The 25,428-nt window shown below is 41.5% G+C and overlaps 1 protein-coding gene across 9 annotated transcripts in view; it reads left to right on the forward strand.

Annotated features, from left to right (window-relative positions):
- Positions 1 to 25,428, forward strand: part of Cnot1 (CCR4-NOT transcription complex subunit 1) — a 133,159-nt gene that overhangs the window by 24,009 nt on the left and 83,722 nt on the right. The window lies entirely within an intron of this gene.

Here is a 25,428-nt window from a genome sequence, read left to right on the forward strand (position 1 = left end):
CATCTTCCCAGCCCCTTATGCAAAGTTTATCTTCTGTGTTTATTATTTTTTCATTTTATACAGAGATTGTAGGGCGCCAAACCAAGGGCCTTGTGTATGCTAGGCAAACACTTGACCATTGAGCTATACACATGGCCCATCACAGTAACTATATCTTGATAATTATTTTATTATTGACACTTTCAAAAGTGTATATAATGTGATACTTTTTGCATGTAGTTTGTATGCTGTGCATGTGTGGGTGCAGGTGTGTATGTATATGTGTGCCTGTGAAGAGGTTACAGGAGCATAACCTTGGGTGTTAATGCTCAAGCACACTGTCCACCTCTTTTTGAGACAGTTTCTCATTAGTTGAGAGGTCACCAATGAGCCTAGACTGGCTGGCCAGTAAGCTCTAGGGATCTGTCAGCCTTCCTGGCATTGGGGTTCTTCTTTTTTGTTATTGTTTTTGGTTTTTAAAGGTAGGATCTCACTCTAACCTAGGTTGACCTGGAATTCACTAGGTAGTGTCAGGATGGCCTCAAACTCAGGTGATCTCCTGTCTCTGCCTCCATGCTGGGATTAAAGGCATGTGCCACCAGGCCCAGCTTCTTTTCTTTAAAAAAAGAAAGTTTTTATATTTACTTATTTCAGAACAGAGGGAGAGACAGAAATACAGACAGATAGAGAATGGACTTGCCAGGGCCTCCAGCCACTGCAAACTACTATAGATACATGTGCCACCTTGTGTATCTGGCTTACATGGGTCCTGGGGAATTGAACCTAGGTCCTTTGGCTTTGCAGACAAGCACCTTAACCACTGACCCATCGCCCCAGCCCACCTGGTATTATTTATTTATTTATTTGACAGAGAAAGTGGGGGGATAGAGAATAGGCACTCCAGGGCCTCCAGCCACTACAAATGAACTCCAGACGTGTGCATCTGGGTAATGTGGGTCCTTGGGAATTGAACCTGGGTCCTTTGGCTTTGCAGGAAAATGCCTTAAACACAAAGCCATCCCTCCAGCTTCTCCCCCACCTGGCATTAAAAATTTTTTTTTGTTTATTTTTATTTATTTGAGAGTGACAGGAAAAGAGACACACAGAGAGAATGGGCACACCAAGGCTTCCAGCCGCTGTAAATGAACTCTAGATGCATGTGCCGCCGTGTGCATCTGGTTTATGTGGGTCCTGGGGAATTGAGCCTTGAATCGGTGTCCTTGGGTTTCACAAGTAAGCACTTAACTGCCAAGCCATCTCTGCAGTCCGCCACCTGGTATTTTTTTAAAAAATATATATGTTTGTTTATTTTCAAGCAGAAAAGGAGAGTAGAGGAAAAATGGATGTGCCAGGGCCTCCTGTAATTGCAGATGAATTCTATGTGCATGTGGCACATTGTGCATCTGGCTTTATGTGGGTACTAAGGAATCAAATCCAGTTCTTCAGACTTTGTAATATAGCACCTTTAACTGCTAAGTCATCTCTTCATCCCCACATCTGGCATTTTTATGGGTACTGGAGGTGAAACTCAGGTCCTCATTCTTGGGGAGGCAAGCACTTAACCAACTGAGCTATCTTCCTTGTCCTGATAAGTTTTTTTTGAGGTTGTATCTCACTGTATCTCGGGCTGACTTTGTTTTTCGAGGTAGGGTCTCCCTCTAGCCCAGGCTGACCTGGAATTCACTATGGAGTCTCAGGGTGGCCTTGAACTCACAGCAATCTTCCTATCTCAACCTCCCAAGTGCTAGGATTAAAGGCATGCACCACCATGGCCGGCTGTCAGGCTGACATTGTAGGCTGGCCTGTAACCACAGCCATCCTCCTACCTCTTGCTTCCCAAGTAAAGGCATGCTCCACCAGTCCCAGCTACCCTGATAAATCTTTTTTTTTTTTTTCTTCGAGGTAGGGTCTCACTGTAGCCCAGGCTGACCTGGAATTCACTATGGAGTCTCAGGGTGCCCTTCAACTCATGGTGATCCTTCTACCTCTGCCTCCCAAGTGCAGGGATTAAAGGTGCGCACCACCATGCCTGGTTTAAATCCTTTTTTTTTTTTAAACTGAAGGAAAAGGTTTATTTCTGGCTTGCAGTTTTTTTTTTATTTTTATTAACATTTTCCATGATTACAAAATATATCCCATGGTAATTCCCTCCCCCTCTGGCTTACAGTTTTGAGGGGAAGTTTCGTCACAACAGGGAAAGCATTGCAGAACAGAGGCTGGGCATCTTGTCTTGTCATATCAGCAGGGGGATGGTGTCATATCAGCACTAAAAAGGCCCAAGTAGCACTGACCCTGATAAATCTTTATAAAATATTACTCACTGTTCAGGTGCTTGCGTGTTGATGTGAAACATTAGTGCCGAGGCAAGGAAATGGCTCAGTGGTTAAAGGTGCTTCAAAATCTTGCTGGCCCAGGTTTGATACCCCAGCACCCACATAAAGCTTGATATAAAAGGGGCACTTATGTGTGGAGTTCATTTGCAGTGGCAAGAGGCCCTGCTTTGTTTTGTCCCTCCCCTTTCTCAAGTAAATAAAAATATTTTTAAGGGCTGGAGTGATAGCTCAGCAGTTACGGTGCTTGTCTGCAAGGCCTACGGACGTGAGTTTGATTCCCCAGTACCCATGTAAAGCCAGATGCACAAGGGTGACATGTACATATGGAGCTTGCTTGCAGTGGCTGGAGCCCCTGGTGTGCCCATTTTCTCTTATCTGCTTCTTTGTCTGACTCACTCTCTCAAATAAATAATAATGAAATATTAAGAAATTACAAAATAATAAAGTTAGTGTCCTTTTTTGTGAATTTGTTTGAGACAAAGTCTCCTATGTTGCCAAGGCAGGTCTCAAAACTCAAAATCCTTAGCCTCTCCAGTGCTGAGATTTCAGGTTAGTGCCCTTTCATTTGTTAAACAGAGAAGTGCTGTAGAGTAAGTGCTTAGAAAGCTCTAGTTCTACTACTGTGGTATTGCAGCTGCTATGCCTTGTTCTCCTTACAGTTACAGTTCTTCCCAATGTTAAGATTCTAGTAGCATGCAACAAATCCTCTGGGGTTTTAGAAAGGTAAGGAAGTTTTGTGTTTTAAAATATTTTATTATTTAACAGAGAAAGAGGGGGTTAGAGAGAGAATGAACTGGCACACTAGTGCCTCCAGCCACTGAAATGAACTCCAGATGCATGTACCCCCTGTGCATCTGGCTAACATTGGTCCTGGGGAATCAAACTTGGGTTCTTTGGCCTTGCTGGCAAGCACCTTAACTACTAAGCCATTTCTCCAGCCCAGAAAGTATATTTTTAAAGAGAAAAGGGAGGTTTGTTTATGTAAAAGGTGCTTTTTAGAGTGTCCTTTAAGGCATTTGCTTTAATACAAAGTTAATTTTTGAAAATATTTCAGTCACAGGGTTTAGGGAGATGGCTCAGCAATTAAAAGTATCTCCCCCCTCCCCTGCCCCGGTCTTTTGGCCTTTTCTAGTCCAGGCTGACCTGGAACTCTAGTTCTAGGCTGGCCTCAAACTCACCATGATCCACCTACCTTTGCCGGGACTCAAGGCATGTGCTACCCTGCATTTAAAAGGCTTTTTTAAGCCTACCTTCTCAGTACCCACATCCACATAAAACTGGGTGCAGAGCTGGGTGTGATGGCACACACATTTAGTCCCAGCACTTGGGAGGCAGAGGTAGGAGGATTGCCATGAGTTTGAGCCCACCCTGAGAGTACATTGTGAATTCCAGGTCAGCCTAAAGCTAAAGTAAGACCCTACCTTGAAAAAAAAAACTGGGTGCACAGACAGAGTCACATATATCTGTAATCACAGTGAGCCTGTGACAGTGGAGGTGGAGCAAGGAAAATGAGGAAGCTTCAGAACAAGTGGCCTTGTCTCTCAAGCTGGTGGAAAAGGGGAGAAACAGAGTTTTTTTTCTTCTGACCTCCACAAACACACTCTGGCACTTGTGTGCCCATAAACACAGATGTAATTGATGTTGTATATACAAACAGAATGGTGATTGTTAGTGAACTGGGCATTAAGTTTATACCTTGGAAACTCAAATTTGAAATTTCTTTTTTTTAATTTTTATTAGCAAATTTGAAATTTTATGTTTTGAGTCTGGATATGGCTTTGTGCCTCAAGTTGGCTTTGAACTCTTATATCCTGCTTCCACTTCTTCAGTGCTGGGCTTGTAGGCATACACCACTACACTGGACTAAAAGTCTAGTAGTCTTTTTGTTTGTTTTTTTTTTTCAAGGTATGGTCTCATTCTAGCTCAGGCTGACCTGGAATTTACTATGTAGTCTCAGGATGGCCTCAAACTCACAGTGATCCTCCTACCTGTGCCTCTTGAATGCTGGGATTAAAGGCGTGTGCCAGCATGCCTGGCTGGATTTATTGTATTTTATTGATAGAGCCAAAAAATTCATCATTGACTGTGGGAAGTGGGAGGATTACAAAATTTTTAATTTTTTTATTAAAAACTTCCATGTTTATAAAAAATATCCCATGGTAGTACCATCCCTCGCCCCACTTAACCCTTTGAAAATCTCCATCATACCCCCTCCCCATCTCAATTAGTCTCTCTTTTACTTTTGATGTCTTGATCTTTTCCTGCTCTTATGGTGGTCTTTTGCAGGTCGTGTCGGGCACTGTGAGGCCGTGGATATCCAGGCCATTTTGTGTCTGGAGGGAGCATGTTGTATGGAGCCCTGCCCTTCCTTTGGCTCTTACATTGTTTAAGCGACCTCTTCCACATTAGACCCTGAGCCTTGGAAGGTGTGATACAGATATTGCAGTACTGAGCACTGCAGTCCTTTCTTTATATCACCATGATACCTTCTGAGTCATCCCTAGGTCACTGCCATCTGAAAAGAGAAGATTCTCAACCAAAAGTGAGAGTAGCATTAATATAAGGGTGTGAACATTAACAGAAGTGCTTACTGGGCAGTTTGATCAGCATAGTATACATTTGGGTAGACAACAGCAGATGTTACACCCCTAGGGCTCATGACTACCCCTGTTTTAAGTTTTTAGTATCAGGGGTGTAATCCCTTCCCATGGAGTGGGCCTCCAGTCCAATTAGAGGGCAGTTGGTTTCCCCTATAACAGACGTGCCACTGTTGCACCCATTGGCTCATTTGGCCTGCTGGCCAATTATAAGGTTTGCAGTGTCAACTGATGAGTATCTTCACTGGTGATTTCTCTTTCTCCCATTGAACTGTATGCAGAATGGCTTCTTCCAGCTTTCGGTCAGCTGGTCTACATGGAGGAGGTTATCAGCTCAGTTCCAACAGGATTTCTCAGTGGCCTTGCAGCCCAACTATGTGGAGTTTTCAGCAATAGCTTCTTACCATCTATTCCTGGTGGGAAACCAAGGGCCTTGGCAATGGCCTGTAATGTTTTGGGGGCATCAGGGATCTCCCTGGCCAACAACTTGCTGGAAGATATCTCATCTCTGGCACTTAAAATTTTCTAGCAACAGTCTATAGCTCCTGAGTGTTCCATTGTCCAAAAAAGTAGGATTACATGTGTTTTATTTATATCCTCTTAGATTTTGATTAGCCCTCCCTCCACCTTTCCTTTACTCAATCTCTTCCCCAGACCTCATTTTGGGCCTTTTCACCCCCATTAATCTTTTCTTCTACTTATATATATACAATACCATCCTATTAAGTACTCCCCTCCCTTCCTTTCTCTTCCCTTATATCTCTTTTTTAGCTTACTGGTCTCTGCTACTGAGTTTTTTTCCTTGAAAGCCCAGTCATCTGTAACTAGGATCCACATATGAGAAAGAACATGCGGCGCTTGGCTTTCTGGGCCTAGGTTACCTCACTTAGTATAATCATTTCCAGATCCATCCATTTTCCTGCAAATTTCATAACTTCATTTTTCTTTACCGCTGAGTAGAATTCCATTGTATAAATGTGCCACATCTTCATTATCCACTCATCAGTTGAGGGACATCTAGGCTGGTTCCATTTCCCAGCTATTATAAATTGAGCAGCAATAAACATGGTAGAGCATGTACTTCTGAGGAAATAAGATGAGTCCTTAGGATATATGCCTAGGAGTGCTTTAGCTGGGTCATATGGCAGATCAATTTTTAGCTGTCTTAGGAACCTCCACACTGATTTCCACAATGGCTGGGCCAAATTGCATTCCCACCAACAGTGTAGAAGGGTTCCTCTTTTTCCATATACTTGCCAGCATTTATGGTCATTTGTTTTCAGTGATGGTAGCCAATCTGATAGGAGTGAGATGGAATCTCAATGTAGTTTTAATCTGCATTTCCCTGATGACTAGGGATGTAAAACATTTTTTTAGATGCTTATATGCTATTCAGATTTCTTCTTTTTGAGAACTCTCTATTTAATAAAATTAGAGATGAAAAAGGCAACATCACAACAGATACCAGAGAAATTCAAAAAATCATAGGGACATACTATAAAAACATGCATTCCACTAAGTATGAAAATCTGAAAGAAATGGATGATTTCCTTGATTTATATGGCCTAACTAAATTAAATCAAGATGAGATTAATAAATAGACCTATAACAAGTATGGAGATCCAAGCAGTTATCAAAAATCTCCCAAATAAAAAAAGTCCAGGCCTAGATGGATTCACCGCTGAATTTTACCAGACCTTCAGGGAAGAACTAACGCCCTTGCTTCTTAAGCTTTTCCATAAAATAGAAGGAGGAATCCTACCAAATTCCTTCTATGAAGCCAGCATCACCCTGATACCAAAACCAGGCAAAGATAGAACAAAAAAAGAAAATACAGACCAATCTTCCTCATGAACATAGATGCAAAAATTCTCAACAAAATATTGGCAAACAGAATACAAGAATATATCAGAAATATCGTTCACCCGGACCAAGCACGCTTTATACCAGAGATGCAGTGATGGGTCAACATACGCAAATCAATAAATGTAATACATTATGGAAATGGACTGATGGACAAAAATCATATGATCATCTCATTAGATGCAGAGAAAGCATTTGACAAAATCCAACATCCCTTCATGATGAAAGTCCTACAAAGACTGGGAATAGAAGGAACATATCTCAATATAATAAAGGCTATTTATGACAAGCCTACAGCCAACATATTACTAAATGGGGAAAAACTGGAAGCTTTACCCCTAAAATCAGGAACAAGGCAAGGGTGTCTGCTGTCCCCACTTTTATTTAATATAGTACTGGAAGTCTTAGCCATAGCAGTAAGGCAAGAGACACACATAAAAGGGGTACAAATTGGAAAGGAAGAGATCAAGTTATCATTATTTTCAGATGACATCATTCTATTTATAAAGGATCCTAGAGATACTACTAGCAAACTGTTAGAGCTGATAAACACCTGCAGCTGCATAGCAGGATACACAATAAATACACAGAAATCAGTAGGCTTCCTATATGCTAACAACTAACACAGAATGAAATCAGAGAATCACTCCCATTCACAGTTGCACCAAAGAAAATAAAGTACTTGGAATAAACCTAACCAAGGAAATAAAGGATCTCTACAATGAAAAATAAAACACTCAAGTGAGAAATTGCAGAGGAAATGGAAAAACATCCCTTCTGGGTCGGAAGAATCAATATTGTGAAAATGGCAATCTTACCAAAAGCAATTCACACATAATGCAATCCCCATCAAAATTCCAACAGCATTCTTCAAGGAAATAGAGAAAACAATTCAAAAATTAATTTGAAATCACAAAAAACCTCAAATATCTAAAATAATACTGAGCAACAAAAATGAGGCCATATCTGATTTTAACCTATACTACAGAGCCATAGTAACAAAAACAGCATGGTACTGGCACAAAAGCAGACATGTAGATCAATGGAACAGAAGAGAGGACCCAGATGCAAGTCCAAGTAGCTACAGCCACCTGATATTTGATTAAAATGCCAAAAATACTCATTGGAGAAAAGACAGCTTCGTCAGCAAATGGTGCTTGGAAAACTGGATATTTATCTGTAGAAAGATGAATATAGATTCTTCTCTCCATGCACAAGAATTAAGTCCAAATGGATTAACATCAGACTTGAAACTCAAACTGCTAGAGGAAAAAGTAGGGGGAACCCTTCAACATACTGGTCTTGGCAAAGACTTTCTGAATACAACTCCAATTGCTCAGGCAATAAAACCACAGATTAATCACTGGGACCTCAGGAAATTACAAAGATTTTGTACAGCAAGGGACATTGTGAATAAAGCAAAGAGGCAACCTACAGAATGGGAAAAAATCTTTGCCAGCTATACATCTGATAGAGGATTAACATCTAGGCTATACAAAGAACTCAAAAAATAATGAACAAGGGCTGGAGAGATGGCTTAGCGGTTAAGCGCTTGCCTGTGAAGCCTAAGGACCCCGGTTCGAGGCTCGGTTCCCCAGGTCCCACGTTAGCCAGATGCACAAGGGGGCGCACGCATCTGGAGTTCGTTTGCAGAGGCTGGAAGCCCTGGCGCGCCCATTCTGTCTCTCTCCCTCTATCTGTCTTTCTCTCTGTGTCTATCGCTCTCAAATAAATAAATAAAAAAAAAATAATGAACAAGCCAATGGTTTTTTTTTTTTTTTTTGGTTTTGGTTTTGGTTTTGGTTTTTCAGAGTCAGGTCTCAATCTAGCCCAGGCTGACATGGAGTTCACTATGTGGTCTCAGGGTGACCTAGAACTCCCAGCGATCCTCCTATCCTTCCTTCAGCTCTTACATTCTTTCTGCTACCTCTTCCATAATGGACCCTGAGCCTTGGAAGGTGTGGTAGAGATGTTTCAGTGTTTTATACTCCTCTGTCAGTTCCTCTCAGCTCTATGATGACTTTTGAGTCATCCTTGATCACTGATATTTGGAAGGAAGCTTCTCTAACCAAAAAGTGAGAGTAGAATATATGAAACTGCATGCAGAATAGCTTTTACCAGCTTTCTGTCAGCTGATCTACAGGGAGGAGGTTTTCAGTTCAGCCCCCGAATGATCTCTCAGTAGCCTTGAAGCACAGGCATGTGAAATCTTCAGCAATAGAGATCTGTTCCTGGTGGGAAGCCAAGAGTCCTTGGCAAGGAATGTTTTGGGGGGCCATTAGGGACCTCCCTAGCCAACAACTCACTAGAAGGTATCCTACTCCTAGCACTGAAAATTTTCTAGTAACAATCTATGGCTTCTGAGTACCCCACTGTCCAAAATAGGTTTCTGTATGACTTACTCATACCCTCTTAGGTTTTGATTAGCCCTCTCCCAGCCTTCCTTTACTCAGTCTCTTCCCCTGACCTCACTTAGGCCTTTTCTCCCCTAGTAATCTGTTCATCTACTTACATATATACAATACCATCCCTTAAGTCCTCCCCTCTCCTTCCTCCCTTATAGCCTTTTTCTGGTTCACCGGCCTCTGCTGTTGAATTTTATTCCAACTTACAAGTCCAAATGTTTGTAGCTGGAATCCATATATGAGAGAGAACATGTGGCACATAGCTTCCTGGGCCTTGGTTACCTCACTAAGTATAGTTCTTTCCAGATACATCCATTTCCCTGAAAACTAAATAATTTTCATTTTTCTTCACTGCTGAATAGAATTGCATTGTATAAATGAACCACATCTTCATTATCCCCTTATCAGAGGTACATCTAAGCTGCTTCCATTTCCTAGCTATTGTAAACAGAGCCGCACTAAATATGGATGTGCAAGTGTCTCTAAGGTAGTGCAATGAGTCCTTAGGGTATATGCCTAGGAGTGGTATAACTGGGTCATATGTTAAGTCTATTTTTAGCTGTCTCAGTAACCTCTACACTGATTTCCACAATGGCTGTACCAGATTACATTCCCACCAATAGCGTAGAAGGATTCTTTTTCCAGATCCTCTCCAGCATTTATTGTCATTTGATATGTTGATAATAGGCATTCTGATAGGACTGAGATGGAATCTCATAGTAGTTTTAATTTGCATTTTCCCGATGGCTAAGGATGCTTTTAGATGTTTCTATGCCAAATGTATTTCTTCTTTTGAGAACTGTTTAGTTCCATGTCCCTTTTTTTAAACTTTTCAATTTTTTCTTTTTGTTTTTTTGAGGTAGGATCTCACTCTAGCTCAGGTTTACCTGGAATTCACTATGGAGTCTCAGGGTGGCCTCGAATTCATGGCAATCCTCCTACCTCTACCTCCTAAGTGCTGGGATTAAAGGCATGTGCCACCACGCCTGGCTAATTTTTCAATATTTTTATTAACAACTTCCATGATTAAAAAAAATATCCGGGCTGGAGAGATGGCTTAAGTGGTTAAGCACTTGCCTATGAAGCCTAAGGACCCCGGTTCAAGGTTTGATTCTCCAGGACCCATGTTAGCCAGATGCACAAGGGGGCGCATGCATCTGGAGTTCATTTGCAGTGGCTGGAAGCTCTGGAATGCCCATTTTCTCTCTCTCTCTCTCTGCCTCTTTCTCTCTCTGTTGCTCTCAAAATAAACATAATAAATGAAAAAAAAAACATTAAAAAATATCCCATGGTAATGCCCTCCCTCCCACCACATTCCCCTTTGAAACTGCATTCTCCATCATATCCTCTGCTCCTCTCAATCAGTCTCTTATTTTGGTGTCATGATCTTTTCCTCTTCTTACTATGGTCTTATGTAGGTAGTGTTGGTACTGTGAGGTCATGGATATCCAGGCCATTTTGTGTCTTGGGGGAGCATGTTGTAAGGAGTCCTACCCTTCCTTTGGCTCTTAAATTCTTTCTGCCACCTCTTCTGATACAGACCCTGAGCCTTGGAAGGTGTGATAGAGATAGTGCAGTACTGAGCACCCCTCTGTCACTTCTTCCCAGCACCATGATGCCTTCTGAGTCATCCCTAGGTCACTGCCATCTGAAAAGAGAAGATTCTGTACCAAAAGTGAGAGTAGCATTGATATAAGGGTTTGAACATTAAGAGAAGTGCTTACTGGGCAGTTTGATAAGCATAGTATATACATTTAGCCAGACGGTAGTAGTCGTTACACCCCTAGGGGTCATGGCTACCCCTGTCTTTAAGTGTTAAGGATCAGGGATGTATTACCTCCTATGGAACGGGCCTCCAATCCACTTAGAGGGCAGTTGGTTTCCACCATGACAAATGTGCCACTATTGAATCTGTTGGCACATTTGGTCTGCATAGCCCATTTTTTTTCTTTTAATTTTTGTTCATTTTTATTTATTTATTTGAGAGTGACAGACAGAAAGAGGCAGATAGAGAGAGAATGGGTATGCCAGGGCCTCCAGCCACTGCAAATGAACGCCAGATACGTGTGCCCCCTTGTGCATCTGGCAAATGTGGGTCCTGGGAAATTGGGCCTTGAACCAGGGTTCTTAGTCTTCATAGGCAAGTGCTTAATCACTAAGCCTTCTCTCCAGCCCTGCATAGCCCATTTTTATTTTTATTTTTATTTTTAAAGTTTTTATTTATTTATTTATTGGAGGGGGAGAGAGAAGGAGAGAGGGAGGGAGGGAGGAAGGCAGGGAGGGAGAAAGGAAGGGAGGAAGGAAGAATGAGCATGCCAGGGCCTCTAGCCACTGCAAATGAACTCCAGATATATATGCCATCATGTATATCTGACATAGCCCATTTTTAATTGGGTTGTTTGTTTTCTTACTATTTAGCTTTTTGTAAAAAAAAAGTTATTTATTTGACAGAGAAAGAGCAGGGGGAGAGGGGGAGAGAGAGAGGGAGAGAGAGAATGAATATGAATGGGTGTGGCAAGATCTCCAGAATGAACTCCAGATGTATGTGCCCCCTTGTGCATCTGGCTTATGTAGGTTGTGGCGAATTTAATCCAGGGTCGTTTGGCTTTGTGGGCAGCACCTTAACTGCCAAGCCATCTCTCCTGGCTCCCCCTCTCCTTTTTCTTTTCCCCTAAGGTAGGGTCTCTAGCTCTGGCTGAGCTGAAATTCACTATGTAGTCTCTGGGTGGCCTCCAACTCATGGCAGTCTTCCTACCTCTGCCTCCCAAGTGCCAGGAGTAAAGGGGTACACCACCATATCCATCCCCCTTTTTTCTGAGGCAGTTGTGAATGGGAGGGTGATTCCCTGATTTCACCATCAGCACATTTGTTGTTAGTATTTAGGAAGGCTAGTGGTTTCTTTCTCTCCCTCCCCTTTTTTGGTAGGGTCTCACTCTAACCCAGACTGACCTTTAATTCAGTATGTAGTCTCAGGGTGTCCTCAAACTCATGACGATCCTCCTATCTCTGTCTCCCTACTGCTGGAATTAAAGGTGTGTACCACCACACCCGGCTGTTGCAGTACTATATATGAAGTATCAAGTACACCCTTGTCTTGTTCCTGATTTTAGTGGGAAAACATCCAGCTTTTTTCCATTTTGTATTATGTTGGCTATAGGTTTGTCTTAAATAGCCTTTATTATGTTGAGGTGTGTTCCTTCTATGCCCAGTTTCTGTAGGGATGTTGGATTTTTGTCGTGTCTTTTCTCCATCTAGTGAGATGATCATGTGATTGTTTTTGTCCTCCAGTCCATTTATTGTATTTATTGATTTGCATATGTTGAGCCGTCCGTGCATTTCTGGGATGAAGCCTACTTGGTTGGGGTGGATGATCTTTATTATTATTTTTTTTTTATATTTATTTGAGAGAGGAGATAGAAATAGGCAGGGGGAGAGAGAGAATCAAGAATCGGTGTGCCAGGCTTTCCAGCCATTGCAAATGTACTCCAGATGCATGAGCCCCCTTGTGCATCTTGCTTACATGCATCCTGGGGAATTAACCTAGGTCCTTTGGTTTTGCAGGCAAGTGCCTTAACCACTGAGCCATCTCTCCAGCCCTGGGTGAATGATCTTCTTATTATATATTCTTGTATTCTGTTTGCCAATATTTTGTTGAGGGTTTTTTTTTTTTTTTTTTGCTTTGTTTTGGTTTTCTGAGGTAGGGTCTTACTCTAGCTCAGGCTGGCCTCGAACTCTGGGCAATCCTCCTACCTCTGCCTCCTGAGTGTGGGATTAAAGGCATGTACCACCATGCCCGGCCATTGTTGAGAATTTTTGCATCTGTGTTCATGAGGGATATTGGTCTGTAGTTTTTTTTTTTCTTTTTCATTTTGTCTTCATCTGGTTTGGTATCAGGGTGATGCTGGCTTTCTAGGAGTTTGGTAGAATTTCTTCCTTTTCTAGTTTATAGAAAAGTTTGAGAAGCATTGGCATTACTTCTTCCATGAAGGTCTAGTAAAAATCACCACTGAATTTATGTGGGCCTGGACTTTTTTTAGAGGTAGGGTTTCACTCTAGTCCATGCTGACATAGAATTCACTCTGTATTCTCAGGTTGGCCTCAAACTCGTGGTGATCCTCCTACCTCTGCTTCCCTAGTGCTGGGATTATTAATGGCATGCCCCACCACACCTGGCTGAGATTTTGTTGTTGCTTTGTTTTGTTTTTTTTTTGAGGTAGGGTTTCACTCTGGCCCAGGCTGACCTGGAGTTTACTATGTAGTCTCAGGGTGGCCTGGAAATCCTCCTACTTCTGCTGGGATTAAAGGTGTGCCCCACCATGCCCCTGCGAGATTTTTTTTTTTTTAAATAACTGCTTGGACCTCCATACTTGATACAGGTCTATTGAAGTAGTTAATCTTATCTTGATTTAATCTTGGTAGGTCATATAAATTAAGGAAATCATCCATTTCAAATTTTCAAATTTAGCGCAGTATATAAACTTAAAGTATATCTTTATGATTTTCTGAATTTCTTTGGTATCTGTAATGGTGCTTTTTCATCTCTAGTTTTATTAGTTTGTATCTCTTCTTTTGGTCAGATTTGCTAAGGGTTTATTTATTTTGTTTATCCTTTCAAAGAACCAATTTTTGTCTCATTGATTCTTTTGTGTTGCTTTTGGTAATCTGGTCTAATCTTTATTATTCATTCTTGCCTGCTGATTTTTGGTTTATCTTGTTCTTTTCTAAGGCCTTAAGGTGGAGCATTAAGTTGTTTGCTTGCAACCTTTTAAATTTTTTTCTTTTTAAACAATATTTTATTTTTATTTACTAGAAAAAGCAAGTGGGGGTGGGAGAAGCAGATAAAGAATGGTTGCACTAGACACACATGCGCCACCTTGTGCATCTGACTTGCTTGGGTTCTGGAGAATCAAACCTGGGTCCTTAGTTTTCGCAAGCTACCTTTATTGTGTCCCAAAGGTTTTGGTATGTTGTGTTCTTTTTTTTTTTAATTTTTATTAGCATTTTCCATGATTATAAAAAAAAATCCCATGTTAATTCCCCCCCCCCGTTGTGTTCTTATTATCATTTGATTCTTTGAATTTTTTTTTTAAGATTTATTTTTATTTATTTATTTGAGACAGAGAGTGAGTGAGAATGGGCACACCAGGTCCTCTAGCCACTGCAAACAAACTCCAGACACATGTGCCACTGTGTGCATCTGGCTTACGTGGCACCTGGAGAATTGAACCTTGGACCTTAGGTTTCGCAGGTATGTGCCTTAACTGCTAAGCCATCTTTCCAGCCTTGATTCTATGAATTTTTGATTTCCTTCTTTATTTCTTCATTGATCCATTTATCATTTAGTAGTGTTTTGTTTAGTTTATAAGATTTTTGTTATACTCTATAGCTTTTCTCTTTTTTTTTTTGGTTTTGGTTTTTTGAGGTAGGGTCTCACTCTGGTCCAGGCTGACCTGGAATTAACTCTATCATCTCAGGGTGGTCTTGAACTCATGGCAATCCTCCTACCTCTGCTCCCGAGTGCTAGGATTAAAGGCGTGCGCCACCACGCCTGGCTTCTATAGTTTTTCTTGCTGTTGATTTATAGTTTAATCCCACTGTGATCAGATAGAGTGCAAGGAATTATCTCAATTTTCCTGATTTGTTAAGGTTTGCTTTATGTCCTAATATATGTTCGACTTTAGAAAATATTCCAGGTGCTGCTGAATAGAATATGTATTCTGCAGCATTTGGGTGAAAGGTACTGTATATATCTGTTAGGTTCATTTGTTCTATGACTTCATTTAATCCAGATGTTTCTCTATTTTTTTGCTGGAATGTGTCCTTTGGTTGATCTCTAGAAGCATGCGCCACCTTGTGATTGTGGCTTACTTAATATCAAGGCCATTGATATTAAGAGTTATTATTGAAAGGCATGTATGTATTTTTTTAATTTTTTTAAAAAATTTTTATTTATTTGAGAGCGACAGACACAGAGAGAAAGACAGATAGAGGAAGAGAGAGAATGGGCGCGCCAGGGCTTCCAGCCTCTGCACACGAACTCCAGACGCGTGCGCCCCCTTGTGCATCTGGCTAACATGGGACCTGGGGAACCGAGCCTCGAACCGGGGTCCTTAGGCTTCACAGGCAAGCGCTTAACTGCTAAGCCATCTCTCCAGCCCCATGTATGTATTTTTACCATTCTTTTTCTTTTATAGTTCTTTTGGGTTTTCCTTTACTTTCCTATATTAACTATTATTTGAGTGTAGTTTGTTTTGTTGTTTGCTAATGTGTGTGCTTTTCTTTCTCTTCAGCATGGAGGATCCTTTCAAGTATTTTCTGTAGAAATGAGTTGGTGTTCATATATTCTTTTGTCCTGTTGTGCATGTGCTTCTCTGTTAATTTGTATGGATAACTTTGCTGGATAAAGTAATCTTGGTTGACAGTTGTTTTTTTTTTTCCAGAACTTGGAACACATCATTCCAAGACTTTCTCTGGCTTTTAAAGTTTGTGTTGAGTAATTTTCTGCTGTTACCCTGATGTGCTTGCCTTTGTAGGTGATTTAATTTTTTTTTTCTCTCTAACTGCTTTCAGAATATTTTCTTTGGTTTGTATGTATTATAGTTTAATTATAATATGGTGACTTGAGGTTCTTTTCTGAATTTTCATGTTTGTTGTTCTAAAGGCTTTATATCTGCACTGGCATCACTTTCCCTATTTGGGGCAAGTTTTCTTTACAATTTTGTTCAAAATACTTGCTATGCCTTTGATGTGAAATTCTTCTACTATGCCTTGGATTCTTATGTTTGATCTCTTCATGGTGTCCCAAATGTGTTGAAATTCCCATTCATGCCTTCCTATTAGTTTGTCTTTCTCTTTGTTGGCCTATATTATATCTGCCATCTGGTCTTTTCATTCAAAATGTGTGTCCTCTCATTGATCCATTCTAATGGTGAGACTTTCTACAAAGTTTTCTATTTGCCTTACTCTGTTTTTTATTTCTAGCATTTCTTCTTTTAAAAATTTATTTATTTGAGAAGGAGAGACAGAGGGGAAGAGAGAGGGGGGTGGAGGGCACACATCAGGGCCTTCAGCTGCTGCAAATGATTTCTAGAAGCATGTGCCACCTTGTGCATCTGGCTTACTGGGGAATTGAACCTGGGTCCTTTGGCCTTGCAGGCAAATGCCTTAACTGCTAAGCCATCCCTTCAGCCCCATTTCTAGTATTTTTTTTTTAATTTTTATTAACATTTTCCATGATTATAAAATATATCCCATGGTAATTCCCTCCCTCCCCACCCCCACACTTTCCCCTTTGAAATTCCATTCTCCATCATATTACCTCCCCATTACAATCATTGTAATTACATATATACAATATCAACCTATTAAGTATCCTCCTCTCTTCCGATTTCTAGTATTTCTGATTGGTATTTTTTTCATTATTTCTATTACCTTACTCATATCTTCCTTATTTTAATAAATTGGTTCCCTGTGTTCTGTTGAGATTTCTTCAGGAGTTTATCTTCTTTGATTTCCTTGAGCATAGATAAAATCATTGTTTTTGAAATCTTCATTCAGCTTGTTGTCTCAAGTAGTCTCTCACAGGAGGTCCTTTCTGATGGATTTATAATTTTTGGTAGAATTGCATTGCCTTTTTTTTTTTTGGTGTGTGTGTGTCTGTTTCTTGTATTATAATGTAGAGACTTTTGCATCTTGTGTTAATTTGATGCTTGGGTTTTCTAATTGTCCGCAGTGTTCTTAGCCGTGTAAATCTGACTTTGTGTATCTTTAGGGTAAGAGTTTAAGTTGCCCACTGTAGCTCTTTTTTTAAAAAATTATTTATTTATTTATTTTGAGAGTGACAGACAGACAAAGAGAGAAAGAGGCAGACAGAGACAGATAGAGAATGGGTGCGCCAGGGCCTCTAGACACTGCAAATGAACTCCATATGCGTGCACTCCCTTGTGCATCTGGCTAACGTGGGTCCTGGGGAGTTGAGCCTCGAACTGAGGTCCTTGGGCTTCACAGGCAAGTGCTTAACCGCTAAACCATCTCTCTAGCCCCCACTGTAGCTCTTACACTCTGAGAGAAACAGCAGAAGTGACCCTAGGTGTTGAGTGTGCTTGCTATTCCAGTATAATGGGTGGATCATATTACTAATAAATTCTAAAATTCAACTGGGCAGTATATACATTCAGTCAAAATCTGAACATTCATGCAAGAGTGGGAATTAAAACCAATAGAAAAATCTAATAAAGTCAAAGTCTCTAAGGATATGTGTTGCCTTACACTCTTAATCAGGTCAACAGAGAGGTTGATAATTTCTGATCTGAAACTGGGTTCCAAGTCAGCTTGTGGCCGTGTGAGACCCTGCCCCCAGTAATTACAGAAGAAAAAGAGAAAGACTTTATAAATTAGGAAATGTCAAAGGCAGCAGAAGCCAGCACCAAAATATAGCTCATTTGAGAATGGTAAAGCAAACCAAGAATATATCAATCAAATGTAATACCTAACCTGCCCTGGTATGGAAAGACAGATGAGCACTTCCAGTGCAGGCCTATGTACCTTGCTTTGTTTAAGTAGGCCCTGTTAACTTTTATGATGACTTCCAGTCTCACCAATTCTGAGTACCCACCACGAACCCTCTCTGTTTTGCTATGGATCAAGTGTTCTGATGGGATGTGCTGGATGTCATGCTGCTGGGGTTGAATGAGTTTCCAGAGTTTGGGGGATGGGACGCTGTGCCAGATGTCTAGAGTTGTACTGGAGCTGCTCAGCTTGTTCCTGCTGTCTTCAGCCAGCCAGCTTGCCTCCCTGCCTCCTTCCTCCCTTTTTCCTTCCTCCCTCCCTCTCCTCTCCCTCCCTCCCCCTCCCCCTTCCTCCCCTCCCTCCCTCCTTCCCTCCTTCCTTCTTTTGTCTGGTATTTCGAGGTAGGGTCTCTCTAGCTCAGGCTGACCTGGAATTCACTATGTTAGTCTCAGGGTGGCTTTGAACTCTCAGTGATCCTCCTACCTCTGCCTCTGGATTGCTGGGATTAAAGGCGCGCACCACTAGGGTTCTTCACTCGGGAGGAGGCTGTGTCAGTGGAAAACCCCTTCACTTGGTTTCTGCTCCTGCAGAAGAAGGTGGCCACAGGGGCCTTGGAGGGATTCTGGCAGGTTTTCTCCTTTTTCTAGAATATTTGAGTTGCTCCTGCTTCTCTGCTGTGGTTGATAATAAATTATACACTTTTACTTTTTAGTAGAAGAATGTATTTTGCTGTTTTTCTGCTTATTTCCCTCCCTAGGTTGCTTTGGTGTGGCTATTATGCCACCACCTTACCTGGAAGTTCAGATTCCAAGGTTTTGCTTTTAATTAATTAATTAATTAACCTACTTACTTAGAGAGAGAGAGAGAGAGAGAGAGAGAGAGAGAGAGAATATGAATGAGAATGGTTGTGCAAGGGCCTACAGCACTGCAAATGAATTCCAGAAGCATGTGCCATCTTGTACATCTGGCTTACGTGGGTCCTGGGGAATTGAACCTGGGTCCTTCGGCTTTGCACACAAGTACCTTAACTGCTAAGCTATCTCTTTGGCCCTCAAGTTATTTTTCTTAGATTTGTAAAATGTTTTATTTAAGCAATTATGAAAATTATTTAAAATTGACAGAAAGTTGCACATAATGCAGTTTCTGTTCATCCTTCAACTAGATTTCCCCCAATGTTAAAACTGAATAGCCATGGCATGTTTAGCACTGTGACCCAAGTAACACATGTATACTATGAGGTGTGTAATTTAGCTGGGTTTTCCAATTTTGATTATTTGTTCTCTGCCACCTGGAATGTCTTAAGTACTAGTGAAACTGGTAAATGCTTACGTAGGCAAGTCCAATATGCCCATGCACAAAGTTGTAAAATTACAGTCTTCAGAGTCTCATGCTCTACTGACTGAGCTAATTGAGTTGCTTAAAATTACAATTTTGGAACTGAAGAGATGGCTTAGTGGTTAAGGCACTTACCTACGAAGCCTAAGGATCTAGATTTGATTCTCCAGTACTCTTGTAAGCAGATGCACAAGGTGGTGTATGCATCCAAAGTTTGTTTGCAGTGTCTGGAAGTCCTGGCGTGCCCATTCTCTCTCTCTTATCTGCCTCTTTCTCTCTCTCATTCTCTGTTACTCTCAAATAAATAAAAAAATGAAAAATTATCTAAAAACTTTATTAAAAATAAGTAAAATTATAATTTTATACTCTTAAAAGTCCCAAAACACATTACAGTTCATGTCCACATCTATTAATCCACAGCAACTGTTACTATCAAAACAAAAAGAATAAATTTTCCTTACTGGCCTAAGTTATAGAAGTGTTTGTAAGAACTGTTAGCTGGGCATGATGGGTAAAGAAAAACCCCAGCTTTCAGAAGGTCAGTTTGGACTACATAGTAAGCCCTAGGATAAGGGAAAGGAAGGGAAGGGAAAGAAAGACAATGGTGTTGGGGAGGGAAGGAAGGCAAGGGAAGCCGAGTCAGAATTGGCTTACCTTTCTGTCACTGCACAAGCAGAGGTTTGGAATTATTTCCAACATAGAAACAAGGCCTCAATGCTTCTGAAAATTCATCCCTGAAAGAATGTATGTGAGTCAAATGTAAAAGAAAATCTCACCCAGCTCATAGTCCAGGTAAATGCCAATCCTGTTGGGCTTTTATGTGTGCTCAAGAGTGGCTGGAACAGTGTGTTCAACTACTACATAGCCACCATCCTTCAGCTGAATCAACTAGCAATTCTTCTGTTCTGACAGCAGCCTCATGGCATCATCCAGATGAGTGTCTTTGAAAATCTCCACAGCTCATTCAGGCTTGTCATCTACTCACACCTCCCAGTAATGCTGGCCAGAACTGAATCTCTGAAAACCCAGAATGGCTGTAAAACCTACAGAGCATGCTGGGTTCACAGAGACACTTTACTTTTTTTTAACATATTTTATTTATTTATTTGAGAGAAAGAGGCAGAGAGAGAGCAAGTGAGCGAGTGGCCTCCAGCCACTGCAGACAAACTCCAGATGCATGCACTCCTTGTGCATCTGGCTTTCGTGGGGCCTGGAGAATCGAACTGAGATCCTTTGGCTTTCCAGTCAAAAGCCTTAACCTGTAAGCTTTCTCTCCAGCCTGACACTTTACTTTTTGTTTACACATTTCACAGACTTTTTATCCATGGAGACAAGCCGATGAGTAATTTCTCTAAATGTCTTAATTGTCTGCAGAAATGAAAACTGGGGAGGAAGACAATACCCTTCTTTTTGGAACTTAAGTAAATAGAAAGGGGGGGGGGGGGCTTCATGTTTTGAGACCTGTGGAAGATGCTCTTGTTACCCATCAGCAATTCCATGTCTGCCATCATGCTTTTCTCTGACAACCTTAGCAACACTTGCATTGCTGATAAGTGCTTTGCAAACTGTCTTAAGTGGAGCCTTCTGAACCATCTCTCTCTCTTTTCCCTGACCTTGACTATACTGTCTTCTGTTCCTGGTCTGCCAACTGCTTCAAGTATTTAGATTTAGAGCACAGTTTCCTCCTTTTACTTTCCATCTTCTCTTACAGTTGTGATTGTTTTCTGCCCTGATTGGCTAGTGCATTCTGAAACTGCCATTTGCCTATTCAGTGACTTGATGTAACTGGAAGCTTTCTCCATGCTGAGAGGCAGCTTCTTCAATGAGCCTCATGTGGTGGCCCTGTGGGAGGGAAGCCAAGTGCACAGGGCGCACAGCATTTCCAGGTCCTTCTCACAGAAAAGGGTCAGGACCTGACTATTTCTCTCACACAGTGGTTTTGCTTCCTGGGATTTACTCAGCTGGCTGTGGAGCTTCTTGGTGGTTGCAATTATCCTTCTCAGCTGGATGTTTCTCATGAGTGGATTGTCTTTGCATTCCTATCAGCGGACAGGACAGGGCAACCTGCCTTCCAGATCTGCCCAGGACTGCATGATTCAGGTGGAACAGAAGTTGTATCTATGTTCAATTGTGACAGGGTCTGTCATTTCACCCAGATAGATTTGGCATTTGGATTCTGCCTGGAGATTGGTCAAGGCAGCTTCTAGTGCCATCCAGCTGGGAATGAAGTCCTGGACTGATGCAGGTTTTCTTCTGACAGATACTAGGATACTTCCAGGGACAAGTAGCTTCACTCTCAGATTGCACCAGTAGTTAATTAAGTGATGTCTTCGTATCATATGAAGTGACTGTCCTCTGTGACAAAGTTATGTCCTGTCAAGTTCCACAACAACCTGCAACTGGTCGCAGACACATTCTGTAACTAGTTGACAGAATGAAGCCAAGCTTAGCACCTCCTTTGGTCAACAGCCGTCACCACTGTAAAGGGCCTGGTTGTTCCTTCTGGTTGTCAGAACAAAGCAGTCAGCCAAAAGCTGCTGATGTGCAGACACAGTTTATTCTGGTTTAGCGTCTTGAGGGGATGCTTCATGATGGTTGGGAAAGGATGGTCCCAGAGCAGAGGCTGGACATTAGTTCTTGCCATAGCAGGTAGAAGACAGCAACAGGAGAGTGCGCTTGGATTCCGAGTTTTATTTTTAAATTAAATTTTATTTTTTTGTTTTTTTTGAAGCAGGGACTCACTCTAGCCCCGCTGACCTAGAATTCACTATGGAGTCACAGGGTGGCCTCAAACTCATAGCAGTCCTCCTACCTCTGCTTCCCGAGTGCTGGGATTAAAGGCGTGCGCCACCACGCCCTGGGGATTCCAAGTTTTTTTCTTTTAACTTTATTTGTTTATTTGAGTGTGACAGAGAGAGAGAAAGAGACACACACAGAGAGAGATTGAATGGGCACGTCAGGGCTTCCCGCCACTGCAAAGGAACTCCAGATGCGTGCGCCCCCTTGTGCATCTGGCTAATGGTGGGTCCTGGGGAATTGAGCCTCGAATCGGGGTCCTTAGACTTCACAGGCAAGTGCTTAACCGCTAAGCCATCTCTCCAGCCCGGATTCCAAGTTTTTGATGTGGATAACTTAAAAGGATGAAGTTAGTATGGATTGTTATGGGGGAAGTCTTTGCAAGCGTGTAAATATCATTGCATAGAAAGATCAATGTGACTTCTTTTTGTTGTTTTTTGAGGTAGGGTCTCTAGCCCAGGCTGAGTCTTAGGGTGTCTTTGAACTCATGGTGATCCTCCTACCTCTGCCTCCTAAGTGCTAGGATTAAAGGTGTGTGCCACCATGCCCACTTTAGGTGATTATTTTTGAGTATACTGTATATCAAATGTTAGGTAAGAAATTAATAAAAATCAGGACACCATGAGAGTGAGTTAGGCTAGAGGTAGATCTTTGAGAGTTAATAGTATAGATGATTGTTAGTTCTACACCATAAGTAAATTACCAAGAACATTAATACTGAGAAAAAGTCTGAATCTAGTATTTTAAGGCCAAAAACCAGTAAGGTGAAAGAATATTATGCAAAAAATATTCATCATCATGGAGCGAGGGAAGTAATCAGTTTTGTCCACAGGTGACAGAATGGTCACATTATGGATCATACCAGGTTTTGTGTGTGTGTTTTGTGGTGCTGGGTATAGAACCCAGTGCACATGTTAGGCAAGTGCTCTCACTGGAATAATACTCCAGTCCCAGGTATGTGTAATATTCTGTAAAATAATACTATCAGGCTGAAGAGATAGCTTAATGGTTAATGCGCTTGCCTGCAAAGCCAAAAGACTGGTTTGATTCCCCATGGAAGCCTGATGCACAAGGTGGTGCACATGTCTGGAGTTCATTGTGGCTGGAAGCCCTGGTGTGCACATTCTTTCTGTCTGCCTCTTTCTCTCTCTTAAATAAATAAGTAAAATAATTAAATGTTTTCAAATAATATTGTCCATGTAAAATATGCTTTGACTATCATTTTGGCTGACAATAACTTGCAAAAAGAATTCAGAATTTCTGGGCATGGGATATGGTGGTGCACACCCTTAGTCCCATTACTTTGGCTAGAGTAAGTGAGACCTTACTTTGAAAAACCAAAAAAATAAAAGAAAAAGATTTCAAAATACTGTATTTTTTTTTACTCCACCCTTAAGGTGTAGGGGCTTTATATGCAATAGCAATTCTGTTTTGATGCTGTCAGTCACAAATATTTTTAGTGTGTGTGTGGCAGGGGTTGAGGGGGTGTGGTGTATGTACATGTGTGGAGAGACTAGAGGAGAATGGCAGTATCCTCCTTGAAATGGAATCTCAGTGAACCTGAAGGTGTACTGCTACCAGACTGGTGGTCCAGTGAATGCCAGTTAGACTCCATCTTCACTCCCCGTAGACCTGGGCTTGCAAGGCTTGTGGTGCCATGCCTAGCTTAGTGCATACTAGAAATCAAACTAAGGCCATTGCTGGCTTTTATGTTTGAGCAACAAATATTCTTTTTAAAAATTTTTATTTATTCATTTGATAGAAAGAGGGAGAGAGAGAGAGAATGAATGGGCACACCAGGGCCTCCAGCCACTGCAAACGAACTCCAGATGCATGTTCCCCATTGTGCATCTGGCTAACGTGGGTCCTGGGGAATCGAACCTGGGTCCTTTGGCTTTGTAGGTAAATGCCTTAACCATTAAGCCATCTCTCCAGCCTGAGCAACAAGTATTCTTTAGTTTTTCGAGATAGGGTCTCACTCTAGCCCCAGCTGACCTGGAATTCACTATGGAGTCTCAGGGTGCCTTGAATTCACAGTAATCCTCCTACCTCTGCCTCCTGAGTGCTGGGATTAAAGGCGTGCGCCACCACGCCCAGCCAACAAGTATTCTTAACTGCTGAACCATTTCCCCAAGCCCATGCTAAGAAGTTTTAATGCCAGAGCCAAGCCAAGCAAAGGACTTCTGGAGTTGAATTTTCATTTGAGCTTGTGAAGGTCTGTAGAGTGGTTTCTGGAAATGTCTTAAGCCTGGTTTAGCTTGGAAAAATTCCTGACACAACCAGTTAGATACATCACAGTGTGTGTGTATGTGTGTGTGTGGCCATATTTGTCCCCCTCCCTTTTTTTGTTTTTTTCAAGGTAGGGTCTCACTCTAGCTCAGGCTGACCTGGAATTCACTGTGTAGTCTCAGGGTGGCCTTGAACTCATGGTGATCCTCCTACCTGCCTCCAGAGTGCTGGGATTAAAGGTGTGCACCACCATGCCTGGCTTCATTCTTTTCAAATAGCTGTCTTGGGCTAGACTACATTTAATTTTTTTTTTTTTTTTTTGGTAAATGGTAGTGCTGGGAATCCAACCCATGGCCTTGTACGTTCTGGGCAGACATTCTGTAGTGCTGTTACTTTTCTTTTTTGGAAGATATCTTAGTAAGTGTGGGGGAGAGAATGGTGTAGCTTCCCGAAAGGAACTCCAGATGCATGCGACACCATGTGCATCTGGCTTAAGGTTCTGGGGAACTGAAGCCGAGTTCTTAAGCTTCTTAGGCAAGCACCTTAACTGCTAAGCTGTCTCTTCAGCCTCTTAGATTGCTTGCTATTTCCTATTGTTTGTCTTTTTAAAAATATTTTTTGTTTATTTATTTATTTGAAAGTGACAGAGAAAGAGGCAGATAGAGAGAATGGGTGCGCCAGGGCCTCCAGCCACTGGAAACAAACTTCAGTCGCTTGTGCCCCTTTGTGCATCTGGCTAATGTGGGTCCTGGGGAATCGAGCCTTGAACCGGCGTGCTTAGGCTTCACAGGCAAGCTAAGCCATCTCTCCAGCCCTTGTTTGTCTTTTTTTTCTTCAGTTTTTCTTTTAAGCTCAGAATCTTTTGACTTGGAAAAGTATATCTGAAGAAATACACTTTTCTTTTTTGAGACAAGGCCTTATGTTAGTCAGGCTGGCCTTGAACTAACATGTAGTTGGGAGTGGCCTTTAACTCCTGATCCTCCTGCTTCAGCTGGAGGGTTATAGGCTTGTACTACCATACCTGGTGGCAATACAGTCTAATGGAATTTTGTGTTCAGGATTATTGCTAACAAATAATAAGATCTAGTGTAAAGTAGAAGACCTTAATCATTATGAGTTTAGTTTGCCTTATATGGTAGGTTCTGATTATAATAAAAAGCAGATTTCTGAGCATGAAACTGGATAAGCTGAGCTCCTGAATTCAGTTTTTCTTGTCTTACTGGTACTTCATTAATTTGTAAGTACAAAGGGAGCTTTGGCATGTATGTTTTTTTGTTCCCTGGGTCAGTGGTGGTTGGAGTTAATTGATAATTCTGTCACTTAAGCTACAGTGCTACTTGTAAGATCTCATTCCTAAATGATCCTTGTGAACTTTCACCAGTG

The sequence above is a fragment of the Jaculus jaculus genome, chromosome 1 (assembly GCF_020740685.1).
Source record: "Jaculus jaculus isolate mJacJac1 chromosome 1, mJacJac1.mat.Y.cur, whole genome shotgun sequence".
NCBI classification, from domain to species: domain Eukaryota; kingdom Metazoa; phylum Chordata; class Mammalia; order Rodentia; family Dipodidae; genus Jaculus; species Jaculus jaculus.